Source organism: Lepidochelys kempii, chromosome 9 (assembly GCF_965140285.1).
Source record: "Lepidochelys kempii isolate rLepKem1 chromosome 9, rLepKem1.hap1, whole genome shotgun sequence".
In the NCBI taxonomy this organism is placed as follows: Eukaryota; Metazoa; Chordata; order Testudines; family Cheloniidae; genus Lepidochelys; species Lepidochelys kempii.
Window position 1 is genome coordinate 12,749,121 of NC_136388.1, and position 15,788 is coordinate 12,764,908.

General features: G+C 42.4%; 1 protein-coding gene across 10 annotated transcripts in view; it reads left to right on the plus strand.

The window, feature by feature from the left end:
- The first annotated feature begins 2,756 nt into the window (after window positions 1-2,756).
- The window catches only part of TBL1XR1 (TBL1X/Y related 1), a 172,990-nt gene continuing 159,958 nt past the window's right edge, over window positions 2,757-15,788 (plus strand). For all 10 annotated transcript variants that reach the window (XM_073359336.2, XM_073359338.2, XM_073359337.2 and 7 more), the window contains exon 1: window positions 2,757-2,940. The gene's annotated coding sequence lies outside the window, so the exon portion shown is untranslated. The remainder of the gene's footprint in view (window positions 2,941-15,788) is intronic.

Sequence of the window (15,788 nt, forward strand, 5' to 3'; positions counted from 1 at the left end):
TTTTTATTTTAAAATTATTTAAGTGCTAAGATTATTAAAGTATTATGTACTAAAAAGCACTGTACAAGCTCTATAAATTATTATATTTATATATATATATATATATATATATATATATATATATATATATATACATACACACATAAATACACCTACTTGTTCTAGGCCCCTTGACAATTTTCAAAATTAAAAATCAATGTTTAAAAATATAACCATCCAGTACCAATTTGAACCCCAAAATCAGCTGGTCTTTACCTAAGGATATACAACTCACCCTCTGCAGAGTCCTCAACCCCTGTCTATGATTCAGCTGCCTTCAAAATCCCAGGAAACCAGGTGGACTCTGCAGCATGCCTTAAAGGCTGATAGCCTTGAGTTATTTTGGTCCAAGAATTAAATAACTTGAAAAGAGAAAGTGCTATCCTCCATAGGGGCTAAATATTTATTATTAATAACAACAAAACATTTAACAAAGACAAGGACCAGGGCCCTCAACCTTGTTGACAGCTGAACGATGCAGGGCCATCACTTTGTCCAGGTGGAGCATGGGGCAGGGGAGGGGGCGCAAAGGTCCACCTGTATGGATCAGCTGGTGGGATCCCACATCAAGCCCTAGGAATTAGAATGAAGGCAAAGTCCGCCTCTGCTGAATGGCAAAGTTGGAGCTACAGTGCAGTTCCTCAAGTCTGCTACTCTGGCCTGTGGGCTGGAAAAGCAACTGAGTCCCTCCACACCACTTACAGGTGATGATAGGACTACTGTGTCTCATCTTCTAGGTTGATCACAACACCTCACTTTACAAACCTGGCACAAAGAATCCCTCCATGGACCACATTGATATAGAGCCCCCTGCCATGCATCCTCATCATAGGCTTGGGTGGCGCAGAAGTCCTCATGCATACCTGCCTCATCAGTATGAATATCACCCCGGCCCCTGATCCTGCAGTCAGCTCCATGTGAGGTTTGTAGGGAGTAGGGCTCTGTGTAGGCTCAAGCCTCTGCACACGCAGATTCGACTGCAGGATCAGGGCCTGTGAGTGTGACCCACAAAGTGCTTTAAATTGCAAAGCACCGTGCAGTGATGAATGTGATTCACATTAATGAAGCTTACTTTTAAAAAAAACCCTGTGATATAAATGCTAAGTAGCATTAAAGCATCCTAAAACAAACAGCATGTGTGGGGCTAGACATTATTATCAATAAGAAATTTTATATTAAACAAGGAAGCTGTACCCTGATGTAATTGGATCAAGGCAGGTGCTCCCCTGAGCATGGGTGGAGTCCTGGAATCAGCCCATTCAGAATCAATTGTACGATTGGGGCCCGAATGCCATTGTTAATAATAAATGAAGAAAAGCATTTAAAACAATAAAGCATTAAATACATGCTAAATGCTAATGTTATGAAGTGCATTGGACATGAAACATATTCTGGAGGTGCTTAAAATGCGATCAACAATAAAACCACACTACCCAGCATTATTGCGCTGTGCAGGCTGTTTCATGGCTGCCGGGGTGCATGTGCATGGTCTTAAGGGAATGTATCTCTTTCAGTACTGGAACCCCAGCGTCCACCCCCACTCCTCCTTGCTTGCTTTTCTGGCGGCTGCTGGTTTGTACATCATTCATAATAAGACAACACCACCTGGCAGCATGGCTTAGTGTAAAGTGTTGCCAGGCCTTGGGAGTGTGTGTTCCTCGAGGCAGGGGAGGGTCGCTCCCTGAATGCTTCCCCCTCCATGCACGCTGCTTGCTTTGCTTTGTGTAGTCTTAATGATAAAACAATCCTGGGCAATATTGCCCGATACAGCTTGCTGCAAGGTGTGTGTGTGAGGTCTCCTTTCACTGTATTAGACCCCCGTGTCTCCCCCGCCCCCCGCTGCTTGCTTTGCTGACCCTCTGTATATCCTTAATAATAAACAGTGCCTGGCAATATTGCCTTGTGGAACTGGCTGGGAGTGGGCGTGAAGGAGGAGGGTCACCCCTCACCACACTGGCCCTCGGTGCCCCCCACTCCCCCTGCTTGCTTAGCTGGAGGGGTGCACAGTGCATCATAATACAGGTGCCCCGCCTGGCCATATGGCCTTGCTGCCCGGTGCTGGGAATGGGTGTGAGAGGGAAGGCGGGAGGAGGAGGGTGTCTCTCTCCCCTGCCGGGGAACCCCAATCTGCACCCTCCCGGGGGGCCTGTACAGGCCGCATGCTAAAGCAGCCCTGCCTGGCAATATGGCCTGGTGCAGCCCGCTTGGGGGGGGGAGAGTGTGAGTGTGTGTGTGTGTGGGGGGGGGGGGGGGGGGGAGGGGGTGTGAAAAGGGGAGGGTCTCCCCTCCCCTGACTGCTTGGCTGGGTTTGTGCGGTGGTGCCGCCGCCGCCGCCCGGCCTGCTCCTCTCTCCCCCCCCCCCCCAGCGGTCTCTCTCCCATTTCCGTGCGGCTGGCCACCCCGCTCCCCACCCCCATCCCCCCAGCGCGGAGTGTCTGAGAGCCGTTGGCTGCTCTGAACCGTTTGGCTCCTTCCCTTAGTAACAGCTTTCACATTCTGCCTCAATTCCTCCTCAATCTCAATCACACACAGCGATATTGCCTCCCTCCGCCCCCCCCGCCCCCCCCCTCCTCGGGACTTGATCTCTCAGCCCTGCCCCCCTCCTCCCCCCCCCCCCCCGGCTTGGGATATAATTGAATATCACAGCACGGTTTGGTGGCGAGTAATCCCCCCCCCCCCCCCCCCGCTTTTTTTTTTGTTTTTTTTTTCTATTTTTTTTGTCTTTTTTTTTTTTTTTTTTTTTTTTTTTGTGTGCGTGGAGTGGGGCACCTCAGCTGAGAGGGCGCTGGCATGTGTCTCTAGCTGTGCAAAGAGGAGGAAACCCAGGGTGCATTTCTTTTGCCTCCATTGCAAAGGAAAAGGGGGGAGGGCAAAAGCAGCCACTCAGCCATCAACTGCAAGGTAAGGACTTGGGGTGTTGTGTGTGTGTGTGTGTGTGTTTTTTGCACTAGCATTTAACCTCTCCTGGGCTGCATCAAGTGCATCCAAAGGGGGGGGGGGTTATTATGGAGCTTCTTTGGGGGAGGCGGGGAGGGCTTTGGGGAAGTGATCGGGGGGGGGGGAGGGAGCTGTGTTTGTCTGTTGCGAGTTGGGGTGGGGGATGGGCACCAGTGTAACCTGTCTTTATTTTTCAACTGGGTTCTTCCCCCCCCCCCACCTTTTTTTTTTTTTTAAAAAAAAATGTATTTTTGGGAGCTGGTGGTTTTAATTGTAAATGGCACCTCTTTTTAAAGCTTGTGGGGGGGGGGGGCTTTCTTGCCCCTCTTCCCCCTTTCTTGTTTTTCCCCTCCCCCTCTCCCCCTTTTGGATTTGATTTTAAAGGCTTTAAGGGGAAAAAAAAAAAGAATTTGCACAAATTGAATCAAGGAGCCATCATGAGGCAGGCTGGTTTATAGCCTATTTTTAGGCTGATCTTTGTAAAGAAGAAGAATCTTTCTCCCTCCCCTCCCCCCAGTGCATATTTACTACTTCTAAAACCCGGGGGGGGGGAAGACCACCCAAAGTGTGACCTTAGGTTTGTATTTATTTTGCAGTCGGTTTATGGTTTGTGTCTGCAATATATAATGTTAAGAAAAGCTTGGGGAGAAATGGGCTTGTGTCTGAACTCATGCTGGAGTGGGGGAGGGGAATCTGTGTCCACACTTTCCTCTGTGTGATTTTTTTTTTTTTTTAAATTTCCTTTTCAACTGTGTATGTTGTTTTCATTTGTAACTTAGAGGAGTGTGTTTCTTTTTTGTTTAACTCCCCTGGAGATATAGCCCTGGATTTAAGAGAAGAAAATATCTGTAGATGTAATTTTTTGTTTTAAAAGTGTAAAGTGCCAAAGTTATTGTTGATCAGTTTCCTGTTAAGTTCTGGGTGGAACATGATCACATCTTCTTTTACAGGGTAAGGGCTACATGTAAAAGACAAAACATGGGCCTTAGTTTATGGAAATAAGCCTTTATACCTGTTAATGGGCTGTGTGTGTGTTTTAAACTTAATAGTATCAAATATCCAAAATGAAGCAGGCAATCTTGTTCTGTGTATTATATATTTTAAAAAGATCTTTATGCCTAAATTATGTATTTTTCTGTGCTGTTAATTGAATATATTTATCCATTGTAAATACAAAATATGTAGTTCATTCTACCATTTAATGGGATTAATTGTACATTGAAGTTGTTCCAGGTGAGTTAAATTTTCATCACCAAATTCCTTTAAGGAAAATTTATAAGATCATAGTCTCTTTATTGAGAGAGAGATTTGTACTTCATGACAGAGTCTTGTTGCTTGAGATTGAATGTTGAGTTTTCAAGATAAAGTTTCATCTGTAGGTTGCTGTGTAGGATTGCAGAGTGAAGTTTGCTCATAGAGTTTTTACTATCAGATGTACCCAACATCCTCATTTTACTGTCTGTATAAATCAAGACTTAACTGATTTATGGAAGAGATCACAAAATATACTCATTCTTTGCTGTTAAAGCATGAGAGGTAAAGAGTCATGATCTGGAAAATCCAGTCTTGTCACATAAAAATTAGCTGAGCCTGATTGCTGATACCTTACTGGTCTAGTATATAGAGTAGATATTTGAGGACAAAGCATATTAAAAAGGGAAGGGTCTTTATTATAGATAGGCCCTACCTAAAGCCCAAGGTCAATATCCAGAGAGCATGGCCCATCTAGAGAGAAGTGCTACAGGCAGAATTCACTTTTGGATTTTGAATAATGCCTGAAGTTTTAGGGCTGTCCAAGTTTTGGTCCTTGATTGTGCAGTGAACTTTGCAAAAGCTCAGATATTTGGTCTTGGTTTGGACATCTCCATATTTATCTTTTCAGCATACAGTTCAAACTTATTAAGGCTCAGATCCTGGAAACACTTATGCAGGTGCTTAACTTTAACCACAAGAGTAGTCCCATTGGTTTTAATGAGACTATTCATGAGCTTAAAGTTAAGCATGTGTTTAGGTGTTTGAAGGATTAGAGCCTGAGGTTTAAAAAAAGCTTTACTGTCAAGGTAAATCTGCTTAGTATGCTGTCGGTGTTATGTAAATAATAATAAACATTTTATGGTTTCCCAAAGTGATTGACTTTTTTTTTTCTTTTGGCTAAGATCTAATGAAATAACACTGTATTTTATTCGTAATCACAGACCATGAGAGTGTAGTCTCAGGTGGTCTCTTACATTTTGTTAGTTAGGGAAGTGCAGGCTTGTCTCCATGACCACATGGTTCATATGGGATTGTATCTTGGGAACTTTGTGGCAGGTCTCCCAAAATAGTATTCTGAACACCTGGAAAACATTTAGCATTCACTCCATAAGGGAAGGGGGAGGGGAAGGAAATACAATTTAAACATGTAAGAGTAGTTGGGACTTGGGTTCGTAATTTTAGAACATACAAGAGTTTACAGTTTGATTTTGTTCATTTAAATGTTTCTCTGCTTCACTGAGAGTAATAAATGCTGATCAAAATTATTAGACCTATTTGCTGCTCAAGGTCCCCCCCCTTAAAAACCATTAAAAATTTTCTTTCAGAAAAAAATTACAAATGCCACTTTTTTCTTCCAATGATTGATATTTCCTACATTGCTGTGAAGTTATAAAGGATTATATAAGTGCTAAGTATTGTAAAACTTTACTTGTGACTTTGTAATCATTACCAATCAGATAGATGTGATGGTAGAGAGCACTGTTAAATCCTACAAACGTGAGGAGCTGGATGGAGTAAGTTGAAATGGTTAAAACACGAATATATATATATATAGTGTGTGTGTATATATGTATATGTGTGTGTATATTTTTTATATATATATATATATATATATATATATATATATATATATATATATATATTCACTTTGTTTTCAGTTAAGTTTTTCAGTGAGGAAGAACAGATCCAAGTGCATGTAAAGTAAATTGAATGGTTACTTACACAGGAGTTCACATTCAAGTCAGATGCCCACTGTTATAAATGTTATAGAAGCAAATTAAGACCCAGTCCTACAAGAGGTTCCACCTGGATAGACCCACACTGAAGTCAGAAATTCTGCAAATACAAATGCACATGCTTAATTTTAAGTACATCAGTGACCGCCTTAGGGTTCTGTACACGTGCATAAAGTTGATCGTGAGAGTGTTTGCAGGATCAGGGTCTTAACTATACTTTCTGTAAACTGTATTGGGATGTGTGTGCGTGAGAGAGAGAGAGGAGATGACTTTTTTTGGTGTGTACAATTAATTCCTACCAAAAGAATATATTTACTGCTTGTTGATTGTTATTTCTGTAGATATGGTAAAAATGCTTCTGAACTAGTATCTGGTGAGTGAGGGAGTGTAAAATAAACATACAGATCATTAAAAGGTGAATGACATGACTAGTGGACCTTCTGAATGACCACTTGTTGAATAAATAAGTCTGTTCCTGTGTAGCATTGCTGTATAAATAGGGCCCTACCAAATTCATGGTCCATTTTGGTAAATTTCACAGTCCTAGGATTTTAAAAATCATAAATTTCATGATTTCAGCTACTTAAATCTGAAATTTCATGATATTGTAATTGTAGGGATCCTGACCAAAAAGAAGTGTGTGTGGGGGGGGAGGGGCGGCGAGCCACAGGGTTATTGCCGGGGGTATGTGTGTGATACTGCTACCCTTGCTTCTGTGCAGCAGCTGGTGGTGGCGCTGCCTCAGAGCTGGGCAGCTGGAGAGCAGTGGCTGCTGGCCGGGAGCCTGGCTCTGAGGGCAGAGCCGCCACTAGCAGCAGCGCAGAAGTAAGGATGACATGGTATGTATGGTATTGCCGCCTTTCCTTCTGCGGAGCTCGGCCCTCAGTCAGCAGGCGCCGCTCTCCAGCCGCCTAGCTCTGGAGGCAGCAGCATAGAAGTAACGGAGGCATCGTATGGTATTGCCACCCTTACTTCTGTGCTGCTGCTGGCGGGGAGCTGCCTTCGGAGCTGGGCAGTTGGCCAACAGCCACCGCTCTGCAGTTGCCCAGCTCTGAAAGCAGCACAGAAGTAACGATGGCTATACTGTGACCCTCCTAAAATAACCTTGTGACCCCCCCCAACTCCCTTTTGGGTCAGGACCCCCAATTTGAGAAATGCTTGTCTCCCCGCTATAATCCCTATAGTATAAAGTAAACGTACACAAAAGACTAGATTTTTTTGGGGTGGAGGCCAGATTTCGCGTCCTGTGACGCACTTTTCATGGCTGTGAATTTGGTAGGGCTCTAAGTATAAAGTATCACATCTTCAGATGAATAGTTGAAAAAGGAATAACTACTCATTATTTCCTGTTGTAGGCTCAGGATCCACCAAAAATCTTGGCTTCCCCAGGTGCAACTTTCTGAACACTTCAGTGCGATGTTCTTTTATTTAAATTATCATAGTTTCCATAAAGAAACTTAGAGATAACAACTGTTTTTTCACAGACCATGTTTCATCCGAAGATCTCAAACAAGGTAGATAGGGGACTGCTTCACTCATCATGAAAATGTAGCCCCTGTGAGATAAAATATGGCAAAATAGTAAGTTGAAAATGTCTTACCCAGGTGAAGCTTCAGGAGAGTCTGCAGGGTTGGGCATTTGACTGGTGCAAAAATAATTGGTCAATGAACTGGTGAAATATTGGTCAAATGTCAAAAATAGTCAAATATTTTAAACCACTTTTTTTTAGAACAGGAACAACAGTCACACAAAGAATAAGACTTGATGGTCCCCTGTAGGCATAACCCTAGGTACTTATGCCTTTATTACAAAATAAAAAGTTAGTTAACGGAGTTATTTTAACTCAGAAAAATGGGCAATATAATGAAATAGTGATCTGAAAAATGGAAGAATGTCACTGTGATATAATCCCCAAAATAGGCCACCACGTACATCAGGTAATTCTTGCTGGAATATTTGGCAATATTTGACCATGGTCAATTGTATAAATGTAGTATTTATTTTGGCAGAATGTGATACCTAATTGTAACTTGTTAGGACACTGAAACTGTGTCTTCACTAGGAAAAAAAGGTGTGCTCTTCGCTCCTGTTAACTAATGTGAGATGAAATCCAAGTGAATACAAGGCCGAACGTAGTTTTGATATGAGTTAACTGGTCGAGTTCAAGACCAGGCTCCCTGGTTGTCTTGAACCTGACCTGCCATCAGGGAGCCTGGTCTTGAACTCGACCAGTTAACTCATATCAAAACTACGTTCGGCCTTGTATTCACTTGGATTTCATCTCGCATTGGTTAACTCGAGTTAAGATCACGCTTTTTTCATAGTTCAGACAAGGCTGAAGTTGGTTTCAAAAAGGGGATTTTTAATGACCATGAGTGGTCAGAAGTTTAGTTTTAGCTATCTCTGAAAGACCTGCAGCATCATAATGCCTGACGTCTCCTAAAACAGTGATTTGGATACTGCTACTGCTACTTCAGGCTCTTGTGAGACTCTTTAGGTTCCCTGTCTTCGTAATGAACCTCTGTTCTGGGCTTGTGATCTGGTGTCGGGAATTGGATGTGAACCAGTCCAAGTGGCATTATGGATTAGAGAATGTACAGTTACATGGGAAGTGGTGTGCTTGTACAGATAAGGTGAACTGGTACTGTCATTGGCTGAAAAACATACTGAAGGGGTTTAGGTCAGGACTGACTTGGAAGGAAGATTTCTGCTTACTGAGTCACCAACACCACAATATGGAGCACTCATGCATCTTTAGAGGTTTTCCATGCAACTACTGAGCCATCCTGACAGATCCTAGTTTTGACATCTGAAAAGATGATCTTATACCGTGAAGCTGCTTAATGCATTAATTTTTCTTTTTAAGAGTATGAATTAACACCTTTGTTTGGAAAAGAGAAAATCTTGGGTAGACATTGATGGTCATGTTTTCAGATGCTGAGCACCCATAGCTCACTTTGAAGTTTGTGGGAGCTCTGTGTGCTTAGCCCCTCTGCAAATCAAGCCCTAAGTGTATTTCACTGGCTTTTGCAAACTTCAGTTCAGGCTATAAGTCCTATTTCTGTTGGGTGTCATGATAGTGAAAGACTACCTCCCCCTTTGCAGTCTGTGACTTGAAATTTAGAGTGTGTTCCATTGTTGTAATTTTTTTCCCTCCATGTTGCAAAAGAGTGATCTTGATTGATATTGATGTCTAGCTGTAAACATTCAGAATAATCCACAGAACATCCTGGGTGTCTTGTTTGTTTTGTTTCTTTTATGATCCAAAATCCAGTTCAGCCTCTTTTCTATGTACTACATTACGGAGAAACTCCAAATAACCTGTCTGCCATAAGCAAGCATTTTGGAATACGACTTTGGATAGCTGGAACTGCATTGCTAGACATTTTAGTTGGTCTGCTGGAGCTGTGTATTAGGCTTCCCCACCCCCTCTGGCGAGGCAGGCAAGCAGCTGTTTTTGCAGCTGATGCTAGTGCTGCTCTTAACCCATTGGTGGGGCTGCAGAATGATTTAATCACCTCCCCAGTAGTGTAAGTTGCATTTAAAACTCATGTTGAACTCCCACTGACATCACACTGTTGTAAATCTTATGAATTAAAACTACCAAATTGATTATGGAAACTTTTTTTTTTCTTTTACATATGCAGTTGCATTGTTTGTTGGCAATGGCTTGAAACTACATAGCACAGTCTCACAAAAGCTCATGCTCAGATAAATTTGTTAGTCTCTAAGGTGCCACAACTACTCCTTTTCTTATAGCACAGTATATTTCCAGAGCCTTATTCAAGGGGAGAAATAAAATTTCACTTTACTGGTGAAAAGTGAATGGTGCTAAGTACTGTACCTGACATGAAAACTGTGGACCTCAGCCTTGAGAGACCCTAAATTTTTAACTTTTTGAATATGTTGTGTTCCCTTGACATTCAAACAGGCAGTGTTAAAGTTCACGTTCTTCAGATGGGCAACCTATCATCACCAAATCATGTGAGCTGGGGATTCTTGCAAACACAGATGCACTTGAGGTGAATGTCAACACCCCAGTGGCTCAAAAGGAAGAGTTGGGCAGGGAAAGTTGAGGGACTGTGTTGAAGGGCACTTAGTGCCAGAATGATGCTGGGTGGCCTGACTGAGGAGTGAAATTGAAGATGTTTCCTTTTGTCCCTCATTTTGGAGGGGCCAATCAGTGTTTGTCTATCAGGATGATTTCTAAAAGTATTTGTTTTCCTGTACAAATAGATATCAAAGGCGGGATTTTTTTGTGTGTGTTGGCCTAGCCTCTGCCCCTATTGGAGCAAATGCATTTTTGTCATTGACTTTCAATGGGGAATACTGTTGGCCCAACTCTGAGTGATCTGAATTCCTACACCAAAATATCAATACCACATCCCAGATCTGCTCAGCAAAGAAGACGACTCTCTATTTGAGGTTTAGCCAAAAATTGTTGGGAGGATTTAGTTTTGATGCTGCATTAATTTTTTTTTTTTTCTGTCTAGGTGTGTGGGCGGTAAAGGAGGTCAGTGACAAAAATTAGGTTTAGAAGTTCTTGAGCATTATTTGTCCCATATGAGGTTAAAGGAAGTATTGGTGGCTCTCCATTTGGCAATAAATCCTTCTGTCTGCAGTGTTTTGTACAGAGACTACTACTATTAAACAATGAATCATAGCTAATTTTTGTATGGATGTCAACATTCTTATTCTATTGCAGAGGTTCCTGCTGGGAGTCTTAACATAAACACACATCCCTAAATAAAAGCTCTTAAACCTAGATTTTACTTGGAATGTCCTTTACAAAAATACAGAACTTGCTGTGGTTATCCGCAAGAACCTTTCACATCCTGTTTTTCAGAGTGTATTTTCAAATTTAATACTGTAGTGACTTTTAATATATATATTTTTTTAAATTCACTGCACAGGTGTAGATAATGCAAAAGGCAGAGAAACATTTGACATCAGCATTAATAAACAGTTTGCCAAACAAGTTATGGCAGGGGTGGGCAAATGTTTTGGCCCGAGGGCCACATCGGGGTGCGAAACTGTATGGAGGACCAGGTAGAGAAGGCTGTGCCCCCCAAACAGCCTGGTCCCCGCCCCCTATTCACCCCCTCCCACTTCCCGCCCCGACTGTCCCCCTCATAGCCCCCAAAACATCCAACCCCCCTGCTCCTGGTCCCCTGACTGTCCCCTCCTGGGACTCCCTGCCCCAAACTGCCCCCCCAGGATCCCACCCCCTATCCAACTCCCCTGTCCCCTGACTGCCCCGACCCCTATCCACACCCCCGCCCCCAACAGACCCCCCCCCGGACTCTCATGCCCTATCCAACCCCCCCTGTTCCCCGACCCCTGACCACCCCAAAACCTCCGCCCCATCCAACCTCCCCCTGTCCCCTGACTGCCCCCGGGATCCACTACCCAACCTTGCACCATTGTGTGCGCGCTGCTGCCGCCCCCTTACCATGCCGCTCAGAGCAGCAGGAGCTCGCAGGCCTGCTGCCCCTGTGGCTGCGGGGCAGGGGGAACAGCGGGGGGAGGCGCCAGGAGCTCAGGGGCTGGGCGGGACGGTCCTGCGGGCCAGAGTTTGCCCACCTCTGAGTTATGGTAACAACATATATTTGGTAGCAACACATTAGCTGTTTCTAACTGCTAATATAACACCCTGGTATGGATTATAGAAACAGGCTGCACCTTGATTTGAACAGGCTGATTGTGTAGAGATAGCACTTGATTCTCATTTCATTTTAGGTGTGTGGTAATCCACCTACATGTAGCAATTGTTTGATATTTCTTGTTTCAGTTCTGAATTCATTGCACTGTGTAAGCAGAAAGAGTTTATAGCAACATAACCTCAGTGTTTTAAAGTGAAATACCACTCAGGCTATAAATTCCAAAGAAATTGCCCACCAAGCAATTTTAGATTGGTTTGATGTGACACAAAAAGAGATCTGCTGCTAAATTTGAAGATTAACATAAACCAACAATTCTATCTCAAGGACACTCACCATTACTGGAAATAATTTGCTCATTCATTGGTGAGTTGTAGAACCCACCTTCGTCTTTTCATTATTGCATCTGCTACTTGTGTAGATTGTAAAAGGTCTTTGGTGCCTTACTGGAAATATCCTTGCATTTATGTGCTTCATGTTGGCAAAATCCATGTTGTTTGGTTCTTCCGGTGTGTCCCCATACTAGGTTATTTTTATAAGGTTTATTTATTCCAGTTCATCAAGTACCTGTGCAAAGTTCTCAGAGCTTTCTTACTGTGTACATGCTGTATTCATTATAACTTAGACTCTCCACCATCAAAAAAACCCTTGCATACTCAGACCATTCAACAGCCCCATTGAGCTTTCCATGCACCATAAATAATATCCATTTTTCATCTTCAAGTACATAAAAGGTTGTTACAAGGAGGAGGGAGGAAAAATTGTTCTCTTTAACCTCTGAGGATCGGACAAGAAGCAATAGGCTTAAATTGCAGCAAGAGTGGTTTAGGCTGAACATTAGAGAAAAACTTCCTGTCAGAGTGGTTAAGCACTGGAATAAATTGCCTAGGGAGGTTGTGGAATCTCCATCATTGGAGATTTTCAAGAGCAGGTTAGACAAACACCTGTAAAGGGATAGTCTAGATAATACTTGGTCCTGCCATGAGTTCAGGAAACTGGACTAGATGACCTCTTGAGGTCCCTTCCAGTCCTGTGATCCTATGATTCTATCTTCTGGGTGAACAGATAGCCTTTGGGGCATGTAGTAAGGCCTAACAAACCCGTGTTCTCTGGGTGGGTCAGGTGGATATTACTAGCTATTTCCACTGAATATTCTTGAGTTTAAAACAGGAGAGGACAAATGTCAAGCAAGCAGTGTTATCCTGAGGTCCTGGCCTGATCAGTATTGGTTAGGCATCACCAGAGAGAGAGAGGCATGTTGATTGCTCAGGGGTATGAAGTAAAAAAGTAATTTCTGGATGTTGTTTATATTGACTAAGGCTCATCAAAAGATTTTAAAAAAATGAGATGAAAAATGGGAAGGGGGCAATAATTTATAAATATGTTATCCACTTTCTGACTAACTCTTTTAATACAGTGGCTCCATACCAGAGACTGAGCTGGTATGTCACCTAGCATATTGGATATCTGTTAGTACTAGCAAAAAGAAAAGGAGTACTTGTGGCACCTTAGAGACTAACCAATTTATTTGAGCATGAGCTTTCGTGAGCTACAGCTCACTTCATCAGATGTTTACCGTGGAAACTGCAGCAGACTTTATATACACACAGAAATCATGAAACAATACCTCCTCCCACCCCACTGTCCTGCTGGTACTAGTGCTTCTGTTATATGGGCTGAGATGTTTTGCTTTTGTCATTTTAAGTTACCACAACTGTTAACATTAAGGGCCAGTCTTCAACTGGACCCCACTGAAGAACTGAAAAACTTGCAGGCATGTCATTGGAATTTGTAAAATCCTGTTTGTGTATGCATTTATTAGCATGCTCAGTTGAGCTCCCCATTCCTTTTCCATGTCTAACTACCGCATTTTGGAATAGGTAGTTGGTGTTTTTTCAGAGTACAAAAGAGAGAGACAGCACTTTTGTGATTTGATTTGGAGAGACTGAATGAAAATGACTTGCACTTTACTTGCTTTGACAGTAGTATAAATGGCAAAAGCCAGTCAGTATAATGTTGGTTTTGAAACCCACCGATTTCTGTTCACACATTGCTTATTCCAGGAGAATCTGGACTTAATATTAAAGCTTTTAAAGTTTTTTTTTTTTCTTTCTTTGTTTTTCGGAAAGACTTATACCTACTTCTGTGCCAATTAACACCACCCCTCATTTCCCTGCCCTTCCCCCCCCAAAAAACAAACAAACCCCAAACAAAACCATTACATACCCAGCAATAACGTGGCAAAATGTTGTGTGTTTCATTTCTGTCTCTCCCCAAAACTCACCCCAATTTGCCATCTGCCAGTGATGAGCTTTTTATTGTTTGCTGTCACATGAATAAATAAAATGAAGTTAATAGACCTAAAACTTCCATGTCTCTCTTGGCATTTCGCATTTCTTTCTGTTCTTTTCCTCAGCCTCATTCACTTCTTCCCCACCCCCCCCCACCCCTTTTCTGCCTTTTTCTCTCAATTCTCTCATTTCCTGTTATCATTTTGTCTTTTCTGTATTTCTTTGTTAATATAAAGGCTTTCTCTGGCCGTTTTTGTATTTGATACTCTTAAGCCAAAACAGTCCTCTCACCTTATTCTCTGTTTACTGTTTTATGGTTTCTCTGCCCTACTCTTTCTGTCTTCTCTGCTTCCCCGAACTTATCTGCCCTCTCTTCCCCAGTCCAACTTATGCATGTGGAAGTGATCTTGTGCAGTCTTTGAATCAATGGGAATTTTGCTGTGTGTAAAGTCAGCAAAATCGGGCATTCTTCCTGCACTGTGTCATGCTGTTTAATTTCATTGTGTGTTGCAGACTGAAACTTACTGGAGACATTAGTAAGTTTCATTCAGCAGCCTCAGTTGCAGACAGTATGCTGATGCGCAGAGACTAAGATGTGGAGTGGGGCAGCTATGAAAGGAAACAGAGTTGGCTGCTTTTGGTAATGTCTTTTATTTAATAAAAATAAACATCCCTTCTGGCACTAAGGGTTGATCCAACTCCAATTAAAGTCAACAGGAGACTTTAATGGGAGTTAGCTTGGGACCTTAATAGGAATTTCAAAAGCTGCACTGGATTAAATGAAAGCCTTTTGGTGTTTTTCTTTTTTGAGCAGTTTATTCCCATGCTTTTTAGCATAAGGATTGTTTAAGAAGTGACATTCAGGTTCTCACTTAAAGCAACAAAATCCAATTCAGTCATAGTCTCACCTAGTTTGTATTATGGTAGTATCTAGATGTCACAATCAGGATTGGTGCCCCATTGTTCTAAGTGTTGTAGAACTTGATCATGGAAACTGAAGTCTGTAAACCGACTCCTTTAGTATGGGCCTCAACCAGCACAAATCAATTTGTGGAATTGCAGCTATAATGTTGGAGGATAGTCTCCAAAGGGCCTACAGTCTAACTGCATCCAGGAACTGCTGTAATGCCTGGAATACTCTGCTTAATATTTAATCTCGAGAAAGTGACCACTCCTGATGGGTAGTTGTCCAGGAACCAAAGAAAATAAAAGTAGGAAAAATTGATGTATCATAAACCTAGCAAAACCTTTTCTGATAATGAGTGTGTGCCTTTCTCTGAAATACACACAACCATCACAGGAGAGAAAATAAGATCTACTTTGAAAGAAGGCAGTAGAAATGGTTTTTACTTGAATGTATTTAAAATATGATTATAAGCTCTCTGGTGCAGAGACAGTGTCAACACATGACATAAAAATATCGCTACCCGCCCATAGGTCATAGACTCTACGTAGATTACTGTTATTGCAATACCGCACTCTTGTCACTTACAAATTTCCATATTCAGGAGTATATAATGTAGAAACTTGCTCCAGCCAGAAACTTGGCATGTAAAGTCGCTGGGTGTAATCAGGCAGTCGTATTCAGGGAAAAAATCCCATTGGAATTGATGGGAGTTTTGCCTGAGTAAGAACTGAAAGATTAGATCCTCTGCCTGGGAGTAATTTTATTTTATTTTTGTTGTTTTTTCCATTTCTGAGGCTTGGCCTATACTAAAGGGTTAGGTTGATATAAGCTGCCTTTCATCAATCTCTAGCCATGGAAGTGTGTTCACATAAATTTGACTCCCGCCGACATAAGTCCCTCTGTACCAGGGATCTCAAGCACATGGCCCGTGGGGCTATTTCCTATGGCCCGCCAAGCTCCCTGT